General features: G+C 33.7%; 1 pseudogene; it reads right to left on the bottom strand.

The window, feature by feature from the left end:
• Positions 1-230: 230 nt before the first annotated feature.
• On the bottom strand, positions 231-2,638 carry LOC120169097 (annotated as a pseudogene).
• Positions 2,639-9,052: the final 6,414 nt, after the last annotated feature.

Raw genomic sequence — 9,052 nt, 5'->3', positions numbered from 1 at the left:
GTTAATTATTAACAACTAATTGTTTGATTGACATCATTTAAATTAAATAATTTGATTAACAAAATTAAAAGATCAGTTATCAAATTAGAATCTACTCATAATTAAATGATCATGAATGTAGTTTTCTCTTTAATCACACCAAAATCCTATGATAATAAATTGGAGGGGCATATCAGACTTTAAAGTTACTTGACTTGGATATTCTACAAATAACAATGAATTGTAAAAGTATTCACATTTTTTTCTAACTCTAATCATTCTTCACATGTTCAACGCCACTTAACAACTCTCTCGTTTAAATCTGGTCGATCGACCAAGTCCGGACTATTGAGATAACATAGCTAAAGATTCAGTATCGCTATGGTGATATAGATGGGGAATACAAGTGCTAAACCCCAATAAGAAGATCAACCTTTTATGTGGTCGAACTCCAATCACATTTTAAACCACTTTGGCCTGGCAGGTTTTTTATCAATCGGCCTGTTAGCTTGAACAACAGGGGATGGCTCTGTACTGGCACCACCAGAAGTTTCTGGGGCTGATTGAACCGGCTCCGGCTGCTCAGAACCGACGATGACCTCCAAACCTTTCAAGGACATGACATCATCTAGAAGGAAGGAGGCTGAATTGGCAGCTGCAGCTTCATCACCTGCAGCTTCATCACCTAAACATTTCAAAGCAGCATTAACCGGTGTGAACCATACTGGGAATCAGATAACTTCCAATCTATGGAACTAAGAGGGGGATCAGACATAAAAAATCAGATAACTAACCTTTTGGAAGATCGTACGAGAAATACACAATTGCACCCGGAATGAAACCAGCAGAGAAAAAATCGTGTCATGTCTTTTATTTGCTTCTTAGGAGGAGTAGTATCTGAAACATTATTGGATGACAGACATACAATTCAATTCATTGACTTCACAACCAACTTGCAGTCAGTATAACAGAACAAAGTGTTTATACTTAAATATGCTTACACAAATAAAAAGGCAAATCCAGTCGAGCAATCGCTTTCTTGATAAGATCAACCAAGCACTGAATTGTCTCTGACGGATGAAATGTGACCTCTAATGTGTGGTTATCGGGAAAGCGAACCCTTATCACAGCCTGCCCATGAACATTGAATCTTATCAAAAAGAAAAACAATACAACCTACAATATGTTTCATTACTCATCCTCGATAAAGTTCTCTCATAATTGGGATCTAAGCACTCTAAACATGTAAACAACTAAGAGATCCACAAGTAAGTGGCAAGCTGCAAATAGAAAGTACCTTTGTTATTCTTGATTTTTTGGCTGCCTCTTCTGCTTCTCGAATTTTTCGTGTCTTCAAGAAATTATCTGTTAACAATTTTATCCACTTCAAACAGTGTAAATATGTCTCCAACAACGAGTGTGCCACAGTCATTTTGTCATAACTGAATCCCAATATCAGCAGCTAAAAATACCTAATTGAAGTTGAGAGGATAAAAGTGATTATGAGTTATGTTCATTGACAAAAGTACCCTTTTTAGTTGCCATCACTCGATGATAATCTTCCGCAGTGAACTCGTAGAAGTCATCTGACTCCTCTGCCCAGAAAATAACAATGCATTTGATCAGTTCACCATAGAAACTGTCAGTTGTATTCAATAGGCAAGTTAGAAGTTCAAAAATATGTTTTGGCGGGCCGTACCAGTGTTATACACTTCATTTTGAGTTGGCAATGGTCCTGCAGTTTCAAATACACGAATGTCTCGTCCAAATTTCTCTTTTGCAGCAGTGAGCTTAGCCTAAAATCATTCCAAGGAAGTCAAAAACAATTAAAGTGCATAACAGCAATCTGCATATGGCATATCAGACAAGTCCCGAATCAAAGTATTGATGAACAGTTTTACCGAATAGGATTGCATAAAGGAAACCCAAAGCTGCATCTATGACACTTATGACAACCATTGACTGATATAAAACACTGAATGTACTTAAAATGTGCTATTCTTAATACCAGAATCGCAAAGATTCGAAAATGATAAATCCGAGTCCTTTCAAGACATCTACTTATCCCAGAGGACAGCACCACATACGGTAGGAACTAAAATTTAGTAAGCTCCAACAACTTCATATGCACAATGTTCCATATATAGGAATAGTACAAAAAGTTTTCCCTTTTATCTAGTTACTCATATTAACTTTTGAACAGCAATTTCACCAAAAAAAACTAAAATGGAAGCTACTGACCAACTTTCATGAAAGGACAAGCATTCCTCATTAAAAATGGCGAAAGAAACCAAGAGAAAGTTCCATTTCATCATAATTAAGCTAATTTCAGTAATCTTTCATGTTAAAGAAATGGAGCTCAACAAGCAATACAATGAACTCTCTAAATCATTATACGTTATATATCTAGTGGAATCTAAAATCACGAAAAAGGGAACAAACCCAGTTGAATAAACAAGAAGAAGAACCAGGCCCACCATATGAATCGATAATCAAAGTAAAACTCCGGATCAACCCAACACTTAAAAAAACCAAGATCAAATGTTAAATCAAGGGAATTAAAGAAAGGGACAAACTTTAGCTGCTGCAGCCTCCATGGAATCAATATTAGTGAATCTTATCTCTTCAAAGGCAGTGGGGAAGAACCATCTACAATCATCAGCTGCAGATGAAGTTTTACGCTTTTTTTCCCTTCTTTATTGTGCCTTGTTCTTGTAAACGCTGCCACTTGCTTTGACCCTAGGAATTTCTTTCTACTATTTTTCTTTTTATTTTGTACGGTTTATTCCTTTCTTCTTTTAGGTGACAGATGATTTGGGCTTCAAACATTTGGGCTAAAAATATTTTATAGTCAAGGGTCCGTTTTATTTTTGTTTAATTGGATTTTATTTATTAAATTATTATATCACTATAAGAGTAAGCGTTCAATCAAGTCGAGTCAAGTAAAAATTTTTTGTGTTATTCGAGTTGACGATTTTTATTTCATAACTTGAAGTTGACTTAAAATTTATTCGATTCGTGTTTATAAAGTTCGACTCGAGTCAAGTTGAGTTGAATTTTTGAAATTTTTGTTTAAATTTAATTGTAAATACTTATAATATTATGATATTATTTTATTCCAATTTAAATTATTTTTTTATAACCATATACAATATATATATTTTTTCATATTATTTCATATGTGATATATATATATTGTACAAAGTTAAGAGATATGACTCAAACTTAAAAATCAATCTACTAATTGCTAAAAACTTTAAAAATTATTCGAGTTTCTTTAACCCTACTGGTCATTGCCATCATGTTGTATCTTTGCTTATAGATTTATAGTTACACCAACGAGTAATCAATGGAGTAATTTTAATACAATTCATAATAAAGTTAGATTCACAATTTCTGGATGATACAATAATAATAATCCAATTGATTAATAAATACATGAGACACTAACAAATTCATGTACTTTAAAAATATTATTTTTTAGTTTAATCATTTGTATCTGATCAATTGATCAATTATTTCAAATCAAGTTTTACAAAAAAATTATTATGAGGACAATTATTCTAATCTAATTTACTTTATTCGTAAACGTTATAATTTAAACTATTAACCTTATTTAAAAGATCTATTATTTTAGGTCACTAGATCAATTAATATTCCAAATTTTATTGTATCTATTAATATTGTATTTTCTCTAACAACATTAGTGACATAGCAATAAATCAATTGCGAGATGACACCAGAATTTTTTTTTCACATTATCCGAAAAATTGTTGACATCATGGACCATTAATTGAACTTGGATTAAACATCAATAATTGATAAATATTGTTTTTCAGTAATTGGAGAATGTGTTTGTATTTTTTTTTTTTTGAAAAATGGGTACTTTATATTGATAAAAATATAAAGTACACCACCCCATGAACCTCATTAAGAAACTTCTCTAAATCTATTGGAGGAAAAAAAGTATACCATGAGGTGGAAACAAACAGAAAGTCAGAACCCAACAAATCCAACACACAAAAGGGCAATCCAAACCAGCCACCAGACTAAATCTACCCGTGCATAATGAACAAAAGAGGGAAAGAAGCAGTACAACAAATCACAAATCCCCCTGCGTAAAGGTACCAAATCGGAACACAACAAATGCAGCATTATAAAAGAGAAACCTCGGACTTCAACCTTAATCGATAATGACAAGGGACCTTCACTAGCACAAACACATCGACCAAACTCCAAACTGAGTTCCAAAAGCTCCTGAACAAACCACCATTCTAGCGATACTAGCTCCTAGAGAACCTCAGTTACTGGTCTTCAAAACAGAATTCCAAGTTGATTATCTAACGACATTGCCTCATGCGCTTCAACATAAGCTTCAGTCCACCTTTGTTTTAATACATAATCTGAAATTGATGTACAATTCAGAGAAGAGAAGATCCAACTGCTCCAAATTAAATCTCTTCAAAGCTAGATCCCTTCTTCTCTCAGCTTTTGATAGGACTTTGCCCTGAATATCCAACATAGAGTCGAATTTCTTAATCCTTATAGATTTGCTAAAGGACCTATACGGCAAGACCGAATGTGTTTGTATGATTAATAGTTAATTATATTATATGTTTTCAAATTACAAATTTTATTTTAAATTGATTTTATTTTTTAATATTTTAATTTTGTTTCTAATATATGATTTTCGATGTAAATTGGTTTTTTAAATTTTTGAATATTTTAAATTTATCCTTAAATTATGACCTTCATTCTATATGGTCTCTAAACTTTTGAATGTTCCAATTTCATCCACAAACTTTTGAATGGCTTTTTGGGGACGTTATTTGAATGTTCAAAAGTTGGGGGACTAACTTAGAATGAGAGTTATGATTTGAGGATGAGTTTGAAGCATTCAAAAGTTTGGAGATCAATTTAGAATGAGATATATAGTTTATGGATAAAATTAAAATATTCAAAATTTAAGATTTAATTTAAAATAAGGATAATAATTTAGGAATATATGGTACAAGTTGACACCGAGGATGGAAGTTGATGTAGCGTTGTACCCGTCACAAGAGAGGGCAGAGGCATGGCTCTCCGAGAGTCCCGAGTGGTAGAAAGAGCAACAAAGAAAGTTAAGGATATGATTGAAAATGCTAAATTGGGACAATATCATGCGGGATCTGAGGATACATTGAAAGAATGCATGGGTGAGCTTGATGTTGGCAAAGATTTGGGCTAGACACACCCTTGGGTTCAATTGATCTGATCATGGCTTATGCACTTATCTCAATACCCTCCTTTAGAGATACGGTGGTAAAAGAGAATGTCGAGAAGAGCACTGATTCTGTTAGACAAGATTTAGATGTGTACATTCGCGATAAGGATGTAACAATTGCTATGGCAAGATTGCTACCGAAGATTCGTTTTCCAAAGAAGGCTCATAAGGCTATTAATGAAAGGATGTCACGCTCAGTTGTTGTTTGCTTGCTAGGAAAATCCATCGGATACCAACCATTGATGGGAAGGACTAAATCGCTTTGGCACCAGTAGGCGAGATGACATTAGTTAATATGGATAATGACTATTTTCTAGTCCGTTTTGTGTTGGAGGAAGACTATTCAAGGGTATTGTAGGAGGGCCTTGGATGGTTTTTGAGAGCTATTTAACTGTTCAGCCTTGAACTAGACAGTTCTCAACCATAGTAGAACAACCATAAAAAAAACATGGTTTGGATGCGGATAATAGATCTTCCCTTTCGCTATTATAATAAGAGTATGCTCCGAATCATTGCAGGGGTAGTCGACAAGATCAGTAGAATTGGTTACAATACGACAGACGGGAAAAGAGGTAGGTTTGCGAGGATTGCTGTCATGGTTGATTTGAACAAACTATTTTCATTGGTGTAATCATTGACAGATGTCAACAAGTTAAATATGAGGGTCTCCATCTATATGTTATTTGTGTGGTTGGTATGGTCACTCCAAGGATCAATGTAGTCTTGTTGGGGTATGTAATATGTCGTAACCGGTTTTGTCCGGGCACGAAATTTTACTTTGCGGGAAAAATAATGTGGATAAATGGTTTTTATTGAAATGTTTTGGGGAGTCGCCATCGGCCTTTTAGGTCAGGTAGGTCGAATACCTAAAAATCATTTTTAAAAGAGTTTTTAAGAGAACATCAGTTAAAAGATAAAATAGTCTGTGTTTAACCAAAAATTTGTTCTTTTTAATAATAAAAAGGGATTCGTGGTCGATTACGTTTGGGGAAGGATTAGCACCCCACAACGCCCAAAATTGGTCATTGTCGATTATAAACTATCTCTAATATTAGAATTTAAGAATTCGAATATAAATTTAATTTATGATCCTATTATTTCGTATTTTAATCGGATAATTCTAAGGAAGAAAAAGATATTAAATAATTTTTATAAATTATAAATAAAATATTTATTTTATAAAACATCAGAAAATGACATCTAGTTCCTTTAAGACTGCCCTTTCTTAATATTTGAAAAATAAATAAATATTAAAAATAATAATTTTTCCTAAGAAAATAATTTAAATAAAACAATATATGTTTTCTGGTTTTTATAAGTAGGATATTTATTTATTTTTTAAAATACCAGAATAGGACATCTAGTTATATTAAGACTGCTATTTTCTTTGATATTAAAAATAAATAAATATTTAGAAGAATATAAGGATTTTTCTTAAAAAACGAAGCAAATATATATATATTTATAAGCATGATATTTGTTTATTTTTAATATTCCAGAAAAAGACATCTAGTTGCTTTAAGACTGCCCTTTCTTAGTATTTAAAAATAAATAAATATTATTATCTAATCAAATTATAAAATTATAATATTGTATTTCATGTAAATATTAGTGAATAAAACATAAAAAATAAATAAATAAAATACTATATTTAAATTATAGGATAAAAATAAAATTAATACTATATGGTATTTTATTATTAATATAATATTAAGTAAAAAATAATAATGATCAAAATAAAAGAATTAAAAGCAATAATATTAAATTGCAAAATATTAAAATTCAGGGTCAAAAAGAAAATTAGTGATTAAAATGTAACATATTAAAATTAAAAGTTCTAATTCAAAATATTATGAAATATAATAATTAACAGTGTAATTTAACCATAATAATTCACAGGATTAAAATAAAATTATAAGGAACTAATCCTAATATTTACCCTAAATATATATAAATACAGTTAATGGCTAGAATATAATAAAATAAAATTTGAGAACAAAATTAAAATGCTCAAAAACTTAATTTAGTGACTAAAATAGAAGTCTACAAAATTAGGGGGTTGCAGAAAGGGTTTACCCTTTTACCCAAAACGCACAGTTCTACCCATGAAACGACGTCGTTTCATATTGGGTATAAATACCCTTAAATGGCCGGCCCTAAGGGCCATTTTTTCATTTCTTTATTTCTTCATTTCTCATTCTCTCTCTAAAGAGAGATATCAAAATCTCTCTCCCTTCTCTCTAAGTTTCCCTCGCCGGAGGGAAACCGGCCACCGTTGGTCACCTTGTTCCGGCGCCGATTGCAGTTGAACGGTGGTTGAAAATTACAAAACTTACCCTAAATCAAAGATCTTAAAACCCTAAAACCGATTCCAACATTAGTTTTTCCCAACAACCCTTAGAATCGCATAGATCTAAAGAAAATACCTTCGGTATTTTCTATTTTTCGATGACGTTTGGGGTTCTCTGGCAAGGTAAGTTCTTCATTCTCTTTTCTCGGTTGGTTGTTGGTTGCTGTTGGTATTGGTGTCATTTGTTTGCTGTCGTGGTCTCTCTTTTTTTGTATTTGCTCTCTGTTGGTGTCTCTCGATGGTTGTTGTTCTTTTTCATTTTACAGGTTCAGTGGCTTTATAGCCACCACCGAGGCTCGCCTTGGACCGGTCACAAGGGTGAAAGCTCGGTGAGCCACCGTACCTCTAGTGGTAACTCACCGTTGGAGCGACATGTGCGGTTGTAATGGCTCTTCTAGAAGCTTCGGATGGTGTCGTGGCAGCGGTTCAGCGGCGTGGAACGGTGGCAGCAGAGGCGGCGGTCGCGTGGCCCTAGGGTTATGATACCCTAGGGTTTTTCATCTGGAGGCTTCTAGACCGTTGGATCTTGCCAGATCCAACGGCTGAGATTGTTGGTGGGTGGCTGAGATGATGAAACCCTAGGGTTTCTTTTGTATCTGGTTCTTGTTGGGCTTCCAGATCCGGGCGGTTCTTGTAAATTTGGGTTGGGTTTGGTTTGTAAATGGGCCTCTGGGTTCTGGTTTGGGCTTGTAAATAATAATAATACTAATAATAATAATAATAATAATAATATAATAATAATAATAATAATAATAATAAAAATCAAATGAAAAATATTATTGTATACAACTGTCCCTCTTTGCTCATTCTTGTGTTAACAAGAATAGAGCAAAGACGAAAAAGACAATAATTTTTTCATTTGACTTCTTTTAAGTATGATGGAAATGTTGAAAACATTCTGCCCAGAGGTCTTATGAATGACCCTGAGGTCTTATCATCTTGCACTGTAGGTCTTATAGATGACTCGGAGGCTTTAATTATCAAAAAGCTCCCGAAGGCGTTTTGAAAACATCCTGCACTATAGGTCATATGGATGGCCCTGAGGTCTTATCATCTTGCACTGTAGGTCTTACAGATGACCCGGAGGCTTTAAATATCAAAAAGCTCCCGAAGGATTTTTGAAAACATCATGCACTGAAGGGCTTACAGATGACCCGAAGGTTTTGAAAACATCATGCACTGAAGGGCTTACAGATGACCCGAAGGTTTTGAAAACATCATGCACTGAAGGCTTACAGATGACCCGAAGGCTTTGAAAACACATGCACTGAAGGGCTTACAGATGACCCGAAGGTTTTGAAAACACCATGCACTGAAGGGCTTATAGATGACCCGAAGGTTTTGAAAACACATGCACTGAAGGGCTTACAGATGACCCGAAGGTTTTGAAAACATCATGCACTGAAGGGCTTACAGATGACCCGAAGGTTTTGAAAACATCATGCACTGAAGGGCTTACA

Source organism: Hibiscus syriacus, unplaced genomic scaffold, assembly GCF_006381635.1.
Source record: "Hibiscus syriacus cultivar Baekdansim isolate YM2019G1 unplaced genomic scaffold, ASM638163v2 tig00111745_pilon, whole genome shotgun sequence".
NCBI classification, from domain to species: domain Eukaryota; kingdom Viridiplantae; phylum Streptophyta; class Magnoliopsida; order Malvales; family Malvaceae; genus Hibiscus; species Hibiscus syriacus.
This window is presented reverse-complemented; position numbering and strand designations above follow the sequence as displayed.